This window comes from Phragmites australis, chromosome 2, assembly GCF_958298935.1.
Source record: "Phragmites australis chromosome 2, lpPhrAust1.1, whole genome shotgun sequence".
NCBI classification, from domain to species: Eukaryota; Viridiplantae; Streptophyta; class Magnoliopsida; order Poales; family Poaceae; genus Phragmites; species Phragmites australis.
This window is the reverse complement of record NC_084922.1, coordinates 15,495,251-15,509,237: the sequence shown is the minus strand read 5'-3', so window position 1 is coordinate 15,509,237 and position 13,987 is coordinate 15,495,251.

Sequence of the window (13,987 nt, the reverse complement as noted above, 5' to 3'; positions counted from 1 at the left end):
GGAGGAAATACAACAATAAATGCATATATAGACTTCTTTCAAATCTACTACTGAAAATCTTATAGACATGGAATGACAAAATGCGAAAGCAAACAACTCATCCAATGAATGCATGTAGTTTAGCATTGCTTTTCCTTTTTACATGCATTTGTAGTTCAGTAATGTATCTAACAACTGATCCAAGTTCATTTTCTATTCCCTTTTTTTTTGCAAATGATTAGCTCGTGTGATTTTCGATAGTATAGATAACTGTACTTTCCAAATGCAATATAAGACATCAGTTTATCCTACCACTAACTGGTCATAGATGGTAAATTACAAAAGAAATTTAAGAGAACATTTCAACAAACAGATGGTGAGCAAAAAGGTGAGATGGGAATACAAAAAGATATGTCATGTCATTTACCTTGCGTTGCCTCCACAGGATTGATTTAGAATGGAGTGTTTTCATTGTATAGTACTGATAAACATAACTCGAGGATGGATCATAGGTGTTGTTGCTTGGTTCTAGTTGAGAATGCATGCACCAGGCGATGGAGGCGAATGAAGGATGTTCTTTGTTGATCAGCCATTCATCTTCATGTTTATCCTCTCTGCTCTCAGAGGTTCATGTACCGAGGACGCACGTCCTCTACTTGAACAGTAGAGCCAAGAATCAGTAGTTTGATTGGGGGGAAATTGTACAATTGTGTTGATTCGATCACAATAATGCATGAGGGAAGAATGATGCCTTACCGCGGTGACTAGAGGGTAAGAACTTGAGGGTGGCGACGTGCCAATGTCGATGTCGTAGTCTTCCAGATAGAGCGTTTGCAGGTCAGATCAGAACCAACTACCTCTAATCGAGGGGTCTAGGGTCTGGAGACTCTGGTGTCATGCAGCAGCTTGGTCGGGGTCCATCCACGACCGTTGCAATAGAGGGTGAGAGGCCGAACTATCGGTGCTAGTGGGGGAGGACGGGAGGGTCGTGATGAGGAGGAGGGTTGTGCATGGTACCCTCGGTGGCGAGCTATCCAACAGTGACCTCCCTGTATTTGGTGGATGAGGCGAGGTGCTCGCTGGAGGATGCTGCAGCTGAGGCAAATAGTAAGGGAGGGGGCGCTAGGGTTGGGGGTGAACGGCGATAGAAGGTGTACGGGAACGGGTCGTAGGCGTCGACAGGCTGTGGGGAGAGCTGCAGTCAGCACGTCAAAATCTATGCGCGATGGAGCGGCACTGCAACCATGAGCCATGCGAGTGGCGATGGGCATCGTCGAAGTTAGGATCTGGGGGCGGCGACCGGGAATAGAGACTTGCGACACTGGGATTTCGATGCATGTGGGAGGTTGGGCAATCCGGATTGAGGGGGCAGCAGACGCGGAAGGCGAGTAGGGCAGAATGTAGGGCCCACCTGTCAGCACATGGCAAACAAAAGGAACAACGAGCAGAGCGGGGGCGAAGGGAGATGCAGAACGATGGGATGAATGTGGGATAATATGAGGCACTACGTATTTTAAGTAGGAGAGATAAAAATAATTCTAAAAATAGGAAAATAGAAAATTGGTGTGATACCACCCAAAAACCACGCCTAAAGAAAAATATCTCTCATTTTGCACGCATTTAAATATAGAGGGCTTTAAGGAGTCCAAGCGCATTCCTATTGATTCTTAAGGTTTCTTGGTCGTTTTGCCTTATCAAGATATAATCTAAATTGTTGTCCAAACTACGGATCCTTCGCAAAAATATGCGAACACTCTGGATAATTTTGCGGACACTCAGAACCTTTGAACATGCACTTTTTCTTAGTATGTGATGGCTTAGTGTGCATCACTTGCCTTTGATATCCAACTAGTACGTTTTTCCATGGCCCTGTATCGCTATGTCAGAATTTGATCTCTTCCTTCTCCATCCATCCTAGCAGGATGAGGACCCGTGGCAATTCGGGTGATATTCCTAAGGGGTCAAATGAGAATAATCTTGTGCTGCCTCCATCGCCGAGCATGACGAATGTGCTCATGCAAATCGAGCAAAATCACCACGCGTAGATCACTCTGCTCGAGGTGCCCGTGCGTAATACGACTCCTCAAGGAGGAGAAGGAGCCGGTTGCCGTGACAACTACTCGAGCTTCCTCCGTACTAGTCCTTCTACCTTCAAGTGCACCGAGGATCCTCTCAACATGGACCACTAGCTGCGCACCATCGAGCAGAGGCTTGCTCCTCTTCAGTGCGAGGACCACGAGAAGGCCCTCTTTGCCGCACATCAACTCCAAGGGGCGACCGGCACCTGTGGATGAACTATCTCACCATGCACGCTGTCGATCATCGTATCTCATGGATGGAGTTCCGTCAAGCCTTCCGCGATTATCATATCTCTAAGGGGATAATGATATCAAGTGAAGGGAATTTCTAGACCTCAAGCAAGAAGGAAAGTTGGTCATGTAATATGTGCAAGTGTTCAACCATTTAGCACAATATGCAACGAAAGAAATTGGTACCGATGCTCGGAAGCAAGATCATTTTGTAAATGGTCTCTCCACCAAGATACAAGACTGTTTATCCGCTCACGAGTTTGCTGACTTCAACAAGTTGGTGGGTACCTCTCTCAACGTCGAGCACAAGTTGAAGAAGCATCAGGAGGAGGAGAAGCGTAAGAGGGTCCCATCATCCTCTGTGGACGGGAGCTATCAATGTCAGCGAATGGAGGAATCAACTTCCTTCATCTTCCATGTCGACATCGTTTGCTGTAGTCCTATGTGGGTGGTGCAACGTTCATACTCCTTATCGCCAGGACAAACTCTAAGGCCTGCAGGGTCACAAGGAAGTGTGACTGGTGGTCCAAACGGCCCATGCTACAATTGTGGGTGTGTCGGGCACCTTGCGCGAGAGTGTTATTTTTCGAAGATGGGAGTCATTGTGACTGCTCCAAGGCCGCCACTACAAGAACAACCATGTCAGCAGGCATCCAAGGCTACGCAAGTTCCCAAGCGTGACCGGGTGAACCACATCACCGCCGAAAGGGCTTAGGAGGATGAAAGTGCATCTAGGCCCCCAAGTGGATTTTGGTGATAATGACAAAATAATTAAAGAACTAATGAGTTTTATGAGTTATGGACAGGTGTTAGTTCCATCAAGTAAAAAATGTGACGCGTTGTGAACCCCCCAAAAATGGATAAAGGAAAGCGCTAGGCTCCTATGCTTTTTAAATTCTTTTATGCTTTATATTTGAGTTTAGAATGCCGTACTATAAAAGGGGACATGGAATCTACTTGGTTGTACACAGACAATGCTCAAAAGTCCAAACAAACCCATGAGAGTCATAGAAAGTTAACCCTAAAATTTTTGTTTCAGAAAAATGCCGAAGCCGCACTTTTCTGCGGAGTATCCGCACTTGTGCAGAAGGTCCGCACTTTTGTGCGGAGGGTCCGCACTTTAGTGAGTTCCCGGTTAAATGTGGAAGGTTCGCACTTTTCTGCGGAAGGTCCGCATAAGTGCGGAGGTTCCGGACTTGTGAGGAGGGTCCGCACTTTTCAGAGTATAACGACTAGTTTTTGAGTGTGGAGTATAAAAACCCCCACACCCTTCAATGCAATAGCACCTGAGCCCTTTAATTCCGACCAGCTTTGAGACAAAAGGCTTCTAGCACATTAAAAGCTCCTTTCCACTCCCCTTTTGTGATTCTTGTTGAGATCTTTGCTAGGGTTGAGTGAATTTAAGTAAGAGTGCTAGTGAAGTACAAAGGCATCTTTTGAGGACTCGTTTCTTCATCAAGCCGGTGGTTTCAAGTTCTTTACTCTTGGTGGTTCGTCCACCTAGATAGCAAGGCGTTGTCTGTTGAGCTCCCAAGTTTGTGGTGAGCCTCGGGACGTTTGTATCACCCCAACAAGTTGAGTAAGAAATTCGAAGCTCGATCTTTGTGATCGCTTTGGTGAGGATAGGGTTAGAAAAGACCTGGTTCTTTGTGAGCTCCTCAACGGAGACGTAGACACTTCTTTGTGGAGTGGCCGAACTCCGGTAAACAATTCTTGTGTCAACTTTGTTCAATTTCTAGCATTTATTTATAATCTTTCATTTTAATAGATTTCTAGGGTTTAAACCCGATCTATCTCGTTGCAAAGTTTGAGCTGCAGGTATTTGGTTTTATAGGCTGGCATACATCTACTGATGCTTGGTAACTTATAAATTTGTCACACCTTATCTCAGTTTTTGCTCCAATTCAAGCTTTCTTAAAAAGTCCGGAGTATCCGCACTTTTCTTCGGAACCTCCGGACAAGTGCGGAGGTTTCGGACAAAAGTGCGGAAGGTCTGAACTTTTTTAATCTGCTGTTTTAAGTTTATAGAATTTTTAGATTTCGCCTATTCACCCCCTCTAGGCGATATTTTAGAGGATGACATCAGGCTCGTTGGTAAGATACTCGTAAATTCCCACCCTGCAGTTGCATTTTTTGATTCCAGAGCATCTCATTCATTCATTAAGGAGGATTATGTCTTGTGTCACAATATGGTCACCAAGACTCTACCTTCTTCCTATTATATTGATGCACTTGATACCCAGTTGCAAACCAATCACGTCGTTCCTTTGGCCGAGATCCTCATTCAAGAAATTTCATTTTCTGCAAACTTTATCATTCTTGATACTAGGGGAGTTGATGTCATCTTAGGGATGAATTAGATGACAAAAAATAGTGCTCTCATCGACTGCGCTCAGTGAATCATCTCTCTCAAAAATTCGACTGGTGTCCGGATCCCCCTCCACTTCGGAGAGGGTGGTCCCCATCTCTATACTTTGGAGTGTGCCACAACCACGAACATTTGGAATGTCCTAGTGGTGTTCGAGTACCCGGATGTTTTTCCTAAAGAATTACCAGAGATGCTGCCCAACTGGAATGTTGAATTTGTCATTGAACTCGCACCCAGAACAGTTGCGGTGTCTAAAAGATCTTATCGTATGCCTCCGAATGAGTTAATGAAATTGAAGAAACAATTGAAGAAATTACTTGAGAAGGGTTTCATTTATCCGAGCTTCTCACCTTGTGGATGCCCAGCTATCTTCGTCAAGAAGAAGGATAATACCTTGAGGATGTGTGTTGATTATCGTCCTCTCAACGCGGTCACTATCAAAAATAAATATTCCCTTCTCCGCATTAACATCTTTTTCAATCAATTGATCGGTGCTCGTTTCTTCTCTAAGATTGATCACTAAATAAAGATTCAATCGGAGGATGTTCTTAAAACAGCTTTCTCCACTTGTTATGGACTCTATGAGTACATAGTTATGTCCTTTAGCCTAACCAATGCACCAGCTTACTTCATATATCTAATGAACACAATGTTCATGAAAGAGCTAGATTCTTTCGTCGTAATCTTTATCAACAATATCCTTGTTTATTCTAATATCGAAGAAGAACATGTCCAACATCTCCGAATCGCTCTTGAAAGGCTCCGTGAACATCGTCTCTATACCAAGTTCAGCAAATGCAAATTCTTGCTCAAGTCGTGTGGGTAATGGAGTACTCCATGCAGGGTGTAAAACGATTCAAATTGTCACGCTCTCGGTTATGAATACGCTTCTATCTATTTGCATCAATCGTAGAATTCCAGTTGTGGTTGTGGTGGTATATCGGGAAATGTATGGTAATGTTGTTGAAGTTTTGATACGGTTCAAGTTATAATTATGGTATGGTAGTGATATTAGGATAGAAGGTTGTTTATGGTTAGGTGTAGATGCTTACAGTTCAGTCAAAATTGCTCTTGCATATAAAATTCACTTAACTTTGTGGTTAAGTCCTTGCTAATTATCCAAATTGTATTTTCCTTAGAGTCGGGTTTTTATAAGTGCACATTATGGATTTAGTCTTGCGAGTACCTTCGTACTCACGTGCCTTATTTGCTTTTCAGGTGAGGAAGATTTCGTTTTTAGCTACTTAATGCCTGTCGATGTTGACAACGGGTAAGAGTAGTGTCATTCTACTAGTGTGTTGTTATTTTGGGGATGGCACCGTAGGGCAAATGGTGTTACCTATCTTTTACCGTCATGTAACTTATTCTGCTCCGTAGCTACTCTAGCAAATGTTCAAGTTATATATTTTGTTGTAAAGTTTAATCTACTTAAAGATTTGTAACTTAATTTAACTACTTGATCTTTATTATGTCTTGTGGTGATATGCTTGTTGTAAAGGCGTGTATTCCGATCATGTAAGTAAACACATGCCGGGACTACTGGGGTGATATTTTGGTTAATCATTGTAGTCGTGATTACATAAATGATCGATTTAATGATTAATAAGAATATATCTGGATGGTTCCCCACATATTTGCAGCCCCTCCATTCCCAAAATAAGTTTAAATGTCTTTTCCCCGAATCAATGTTCTATTGGAGGGTTGCTGAAATTTGTTAATGAGAATTAGTGAAAAAGATTGATCTAATAGAATTGTGAAAGCACGTGCTTTAGTAGACATTTTAACAAACATGTAGAGGGCAAAATGAACAGATGGGAAAAAGACTCAAATAGAATACTAATCAGTGTCAGGATAACGGCTTGCTAGCCCTCAGAACGAGCTCCTCCCCACACCCAGTCTAGTTCCACGTTGCCCATGTATCGAAATCTTCCCTGCTTCGATCGAGCTCCATCTTGCCCAATCGAATTTCTCAGCTCAAATCGACCTTGTCTCTCCTGGCAACCAAGTCAACCTCAACAGCCTCAAATCAAGCTCCCATAGTTGTACCGAGGGCCTCCCAACCCAAATCATACTCCTTGATACCGGATCGGGGGTCTCCCATGGACAAGCTCATGGTTTGGGAAAAGAGGGGAGGACAAAGAGTTGAGTGCAGGAGTACCAGGGTGTCGATGACATAGGAACCAAGGGTCCCCGAGTCCCGAGGCCAGGTCAGCAGGTTGCCACGTGGCACCCTCCCGCGGGGATCATCTCCCCGAGGTGCGAGAAGACTAAGTCCCGGGAGAGAGCGCTTGGGGCCATGAACAGTGGTCCCCGAGTACCCGAGTTCCCCGATGACCCAAGCAGAGCAAGTGCCAGGAAGAGAGTGCTCGGGGCTGCGAATAATGGCCCCCGAACACTCAAGTCCCCCGACGACCAGAAAAGTCAAGTATCGGGAAGGGGGTGCTCGGGGCTGCGAACAGTGGCCCCCGAGCACCCGAGTCCCCCGAGGACCAAGGGAAATCAGTTCTGGGAGAGAGTACTCGGGGCTATGAATAGTGGCTCCCGAGCACCCGAGTCCCCCGAGGACCAAGGGAAATCAGTTCCGGGAGAGAGTACTCGAACAGCCAATTCCGGGAGAGAGTGCTCGGGGCCGTGAATAGTGGCCCCCGAGCACTCGGTTCTCCGAGGACCAAGAAAGGGCATATCCGGGAGAGAGTTCTTGGGGATGCGAACAGTGGCCCTCGAGCACTCAGTTCCCTGCCACGGCCTGGCATTTAATGCCCGAGTCCCATCGCGGGACATCCGGCGTGCCTCGGGATAACATCGCGAAGCCCAAGGCACCCCGCCTGCCGCCCTGTTGTGTCAAACTCGCTCTAACCGAGCGGGCACGCCGGGCTGCTCGGTGGCTGCCCAGTGGGCCCTCCTCGCGGCGCCCGTTGAAGAACGGTATGATGACGAACAAGACTGGACGGGGGCGCGTTTTCAACCCTCCCCGTCACTTCGCGCAGCAACCCGTGATGGTTGCTTTCCATTTATGGCACCTCGGAACTCGCGCCCTCCTTTTCTGGGCACGCTACCGCCCTGGTGGGTATTTAAGGCGGGGCAGGCTCCCCGGAGAAGGCAAGTTAAGACTAGTGGAGACAAGTTAGTTGAAGTACAGCTGAAGACCTGATTGAACCTTCGGCAGCCGGCGACAAGCATAGAAGCTCAGATCACTGAAGAATAAGGAGCCCGAAGCTCTAGACTAGACAAATATTCTTGTAACCCAACAGAACCTTTGAGAAACATTTGAGTGAACAATATCAAATGACGTTTAGACACTAATTCACTATAAGAATAAGGAAGTTGAATCTGTTTATCAAGCTTACAACCATGACAATCTAAAGACACATATCTTGATACAAACCCTAAAAGACCACGACGAACTAATAAAGATAGACACAACCCACAAATATGACCAAGACAATGATGCCACTGCTAGAAGTAGACAATAGTCAAGGAAGCAGAAAGACCAACGACGGTAGTGGAATAAAGACGAAGCCAATCAAGCTCTCATAGAAACTGAGAATCATGGTATTAGGGGCTAGTACCAACTAGAGCAGCGGCGTGATGATCTTGGACACAACAAGAGTTGGAGGTTGCAACCAGGCGATGAAGCAGTGTTAGAATCTCTTGCTGAGTGTCAGTCGAAGAGGGAGTTGAGGTAGAAACACCAAAGGAATGTCGAATATGCTTCTCCTTCCAGTAGCAATTTACCTCAACATGGCCCTCTTTGTTGTAGTAGGTGCAGCAAGGGCAACCATCACTACCTGAAGAGGCCGCAGAAGGCGAAGGAGTCGAACAAGGAGAAGACGGTGGTGTAGACTAAGACGTAGGCACAACAGGTGGACGAGAAGCCAACACTAAGGGAAATGACAATAATCCAGAACCGCGCAGATGAGTCTCCTTTGAGCGCTGTAGGGAACTCAATATTCTTACAAGAAATCCTGAGATCCACACTAGCAACCAGAATAGACACGGCAAGAGCATCATCATCTATCCACAGAGCACAATCAGAAAACCGATGACGGTACAGCTCCAAAGCTTCCTGATAGGTAGAGACAACCTTCTCATAGCAGTGGTGGCAACATCAATAGCTCCTTTGTCTCCTTTATCGATAGATTGTTGCACGAGCTCCGTCAGAAGCACAAGGGAAGACAGACAAGGAACGTCGCCAAAGAGAACACCCTAAAGACAAAGGCCACACATATGAATGCACATATGCTGCGCGAAGTCTTGGTAGTTGGCACCATCAAAGATCACAAAGTACCGATGAACTGAAATGGTGCTCGATGATATCTTAAAGAAGTGACGAATGATGGTGAGAGTGCAAAGGAGAAGCGGCGGTTGACGGCAAGAGCACAAAGATAGTGGCGAGTGTCAATGAGAGCGCAAATAAAGTAACGAATTGCTACAATTTTTTCTTTTTTTAATATCCGATGCTGGCTCAATTACAAATAGTCTAGTACAGAGCGACCAGATTAGAGGAGACGTGTGAATCAGAGCAATCGGAGGGGCGGAGCGTAGGCCGGATCGGGAGAGGCTGAATCTCGACTGGATCTGGTGGCACCAGGAGGAGCAAGCGGGGTCAGGTGGAGGCGTGCGAGGCCAGGCCGGGTGGCGCAAGGTGGAGGCGGGGAAGTAGCGGACGGAGGTGGGCAGGGGCGGACGGAGATGAGGCCGCGTCGGGGCAGACGACATCGGGACACGGCGAAGACCGGCGGATCCTGGAGCAATTATATGTTGAGAGATAGTGGCGGGAGACAACGATGAACAATATTATGCTACTATAGCAGATCGATTGTGATCCGGCAAGAGGAAGCCGACGAGCACAGACTAGATCTAGATCGAGATGAGTTGGTGCATCCCTAAAGAAAACCTAGCTCTAATACCATGTTAGGAATAGAAACTTATATTTCCTAGAAGCCTCCGGGGTGCAGTGTTTTCGTTAATAGCTACTAGGCATGCCTTGCACAATGATGCCACTACACCCCGCACACATTCCCCTCGTATGCATTTTCATTGGTTTACGTCGATTTAGAAGAGAAGACGATGTTATGTTTTGAAGTTGCAAAATGTACGATAAATTGTTGTTGCAATCTTTTTTAAATGTTGCGGTACAACACCCTCATGTATTACAAGTGTTTTGATGTTTCTAGTTTTTGTTGGTTTTTTGGGATTGCTCGACAAAGTTGTAGCTCCAAACATCATTGGAGCTAGGTATCCCTTGCTATAATAATTCTTGGAGCCAGAGTTGGGGTAGGGTGAGGTTGTTTGTGTGAAGCGCCTCGCTCTAAATTTAGTCTACAAACAAAAACTTAAACCATTTGAAGATTTGACCGTGATGACATTTAGTTTATTTAAGTCCTCAAGATGTTTGTCGCATATGATGTTTGTGGACGTTGTGTATGGGTGCCCGAATGGATGCTTCTCTTGGGATGTAGTGAAGCTAATTGCTCTCAAACATCAATATCCAAATGTCAACTTGATGCTAGTTAAATCATTAGAGATATATGGATTATATACTATAAATAGTTTAGAAAGTATATCGTGAAGTATAATACAATATTTTTTTTAAGTCTTGACATTTTTATCTTGACAAAAGATGCTGGCGTGCCTTTGCTGCTAATGTATGTTACATTTTGCCTTAGGGAAATAAATATGATCAAGTTATTATCGACTAATTGAGACATGGGCTTAAGTATTTAACATGTTTTTAGTTGGTTTTACCTTCAATAACAAGAACAATAAGTAATTTATCAAATGGATCTTTGTACATGCGGTCATTAAAAGTGCAAGCTTTCTACAAACAAGATATGATAGGTGCCTTTTTCATACATTGCTTGCATTGTTATGACCACACCCACTATGATGCTAATTGGTATGAATGGTCTCAAATCTATGTTGAGCTTGGATCCTAAAACTGCACATACATACTTTCCTCCAAAATTTGTTGTACCTCACTATCCACGTGCGCCTTTCTCATTTATTGTCATCTCGCTAGCCTCAATTTGGCATCATCATGCCTTTTCTGTCCCTCCCTTCTTCTATAAAATAGGGGCTCCAATAATGAACCCGAATAATAGACTGGATGAACGTAAACCCCTACTCGTAGATAATTGTAGATAGCATATACTTATAAGCGTGATCTTTAGCAAATCCATAAAAGGAACACTTGCCATATCTTTGGATTTGGTAAAATAAAAAAAAACATCTATCATCTATCATGTATTCTTAGTAAGTTCGAGTTGGTGACAATAGCGATGATTTATTCACCTTAATTTCTCTCTCTCATCTCCAGTCGCCCTAAACACAAAACATATATAAGAAAATCACTTCCCAAACAAAGTATTTCTTTCACCAAGTTATCTCAACAACCTCTTTATCCCCTATTTTCTTTTCCCTTGGCTTCTCGTTAAACATTCCTGGTCTCACCATTGAATAAGGCTGCATGAAACCTCACTCTTTGGCTCTATATGTATTTTCATGGCTACATGCTCAATCTAGTAGTTGCCCAATTTTGCCACGACCCATGTGACAAAGTGTTCCAATGGCGGTCTGCGCGCCAAATGTGCAACTTATACCATAATGAAGTTCAGCTGGGGCCAAATGACATGACTCAGTTAAGCAAAATGGTGGATGCATGGTTCTTGCGAAGGTGACCTCCGTTGACCTAAAGCTGAAATGTTTCGAGCAGATTCGATTCAACAGTGATTTCACTTTTGTAATTAGCTATAGGACCGAGATTGACAACTAGATGGGTGAATAGACGTCTCACCGAATTCTTTCAAATCGTATGGTCTTCTCATTTGTTTCATCAAACACATCTAAAAAATTCAAGTGGAAGCAAATGAAGAGCACAGAGAAAAGAACTGATACCATTGACTCCATAGATGATATATGAACACAAGATTTCATTTAAGACCATTTCATGACCTTAGTCGCAAAAGCTCGTAACTTCGAAAGAAACTCAAGAAGATGATCACTAGGTGAAGAAACTCTACAAGTTGATGACTTAGAGGCAAGGGGATGCAAGATCCAAATTTATTCTATTGTACGCGCATTTTATGCCTTTAGTAACAAAGAGATCAACTTTACAAGAGTGGAAAAACTACAGCTGAAAAAGGAAAACAAAAATCACAACCGAAAACGAAAATCTTGTAAGAGAAGCAAGAGAACTAAAAGAAAAAGTATAGAAGGAGATGAACACAAGCCTGTGCGAGAAAATCAACTTTATTAAGCACATAGGTCAGCTCTATTTTAGGCAATTAGAAAGTATTTTCCTCTCGAAAAACTCTAACCTATTATAAAGGCTAAGCATATCCTCTCATCTTCTTCAAAACCTATCACTAGACTCTAAAATAGCTAGCTCCAGGCTCCGCTATAGCTGTACCCTGTATTTATAGACCTAGGGAGATGTCTTAACCCTTAAGTTTCTTTATTTCTAAAATACGTTTTTTCTTGCAATGACCTCCTACCTACCACTTAGATATCTTGGTTCATTTTTCGCTCCATCTATCGAACGACCGCGACACCTTCACGACTTAGCTTTGCCTTTGACACTTACTTCGTGATGATGCCGCATACACTTCATCCCTCAACGGTTTTGAGGTCAAACTGCGAAATCGCTTTGCACGCTTATCAAAATATGACTCATTACTGCTTGCTTTGACTCTAAGTAATCATTCTGATGTCGATACGTGTACTCCGTCTTGCGATCTTGACTATCGTCATGTTTCTCACGTTACTGATCCATCAGATTGCATTATCACTTGCACTGATATCCCCTTGACTTTGTCACCACATCATCTTCATCCTTCCTTTCATGCTTTTCTAGACCTCCATGTACACAGTTAGGATCAGTATTGACTCCGCCCAGCCTCCTTGATCATCCGATACCAAACTCACTGTTTGGCCTAATAATCCCGCCATCGACCTCCAAGTTACATCCATCACCGACACAATATTAGACAAGTAAACATGATTATCTGATTCTATTATGGGTTAGTCCAAAATCAAAATGCTCAATGAAAAGCATATTTCGTAGAAAATGTGAACACCAGATATTCTGATGTGTTCACCCTCTGAACACCGGACCATCCGATGAAAGTAATACTTTTTGCGCTCTGAAAATTTTGCTCTCTATAAGAAATAGTCCGATGCAATGCTCCGGTGTTTACTTCTGCATTCGTCGGACCATCTGATGCATTGTATTTCATTTTTCCTCAGATGCAACCTTCTTTGATAAATAGTCCGGTGTATCCTTCGGTGTTCACTTTGCTCATCACAAGATTGTTCGCTGAGCATTTTCTCTCTTGCACAAAAATAGACCTTTCTGAAAATGCTCCAGTGTTCATATTTCCTGAACAACGGATCATCCGGTGCATAGTCCAAGTTTCGTCTCTGTATAGAAAAAGTTCTAGTATCTACTGCCTCTGACCACTGGACTATCCAGTGTGTACAATTTCCTACACATCGTATCATTCAGTGAGTATAATTTCACTGTACTCAGAGGCAAAAATATAAACTCTATTTTCTTTTCACCTTTTTGTTAGATATGATTATATTTGCAATATATGGCATGCTTATGTAAGCTAAAACTCATCAAACAAGAGTACAAACTTATCAATCACTCATCACAAATAAACTAAGATTTATTTTCACTTAGTTGGTCGTCAGCGAAGCAAATATAGTGCGCTTGGGCTCCGCCTCTAGTGTATAGAGTAAATCCATGTTCATCATTAAAATATTTTTCCTGCATGATAGATAAAGCTCTTCCTTCTATCTTGAAAAATTAGGTATTAAACTTACATGCGGTGTCTAAACACAATGTTTTATTTTCCCAGGGAGTACCGACGACCAATATCCGGCCGTGACGCACTGGAATGCTCATCGTCGTCGCATCACACATTCACGCTCCCTTGTAGGGATGAAAATAGATGTGATAAATTTCGTTCCGTTCCGATCCGTTTTCTATATTTTTTTTATCCATTTTCGAGAGAAAATGTGAAAATAAAAACAGTTAAGGGGTTTTTCCGACCATTTTCGGATTTCCCGTCTTTAATCTAGAATTTCCCGTTTTTCTAATTGAGATCAAACTTCACAAAACACAATTTAGCCTACATGCCAAGCCCAGCCGGCTAGTCTAAACATAACCTCTATCCCAAAGTTCAACCAGATCCCAGTGGTCCAATCTCAGTCAGCTGCTGACCTACCGATGTTGTTCAAGCTCTTGCACCACCTCCAATTCTAGTCTTTGTGTGGTTGTATATTATGTCGAGTACTAGAGTTACGACATAGTAATTGTTTTTTA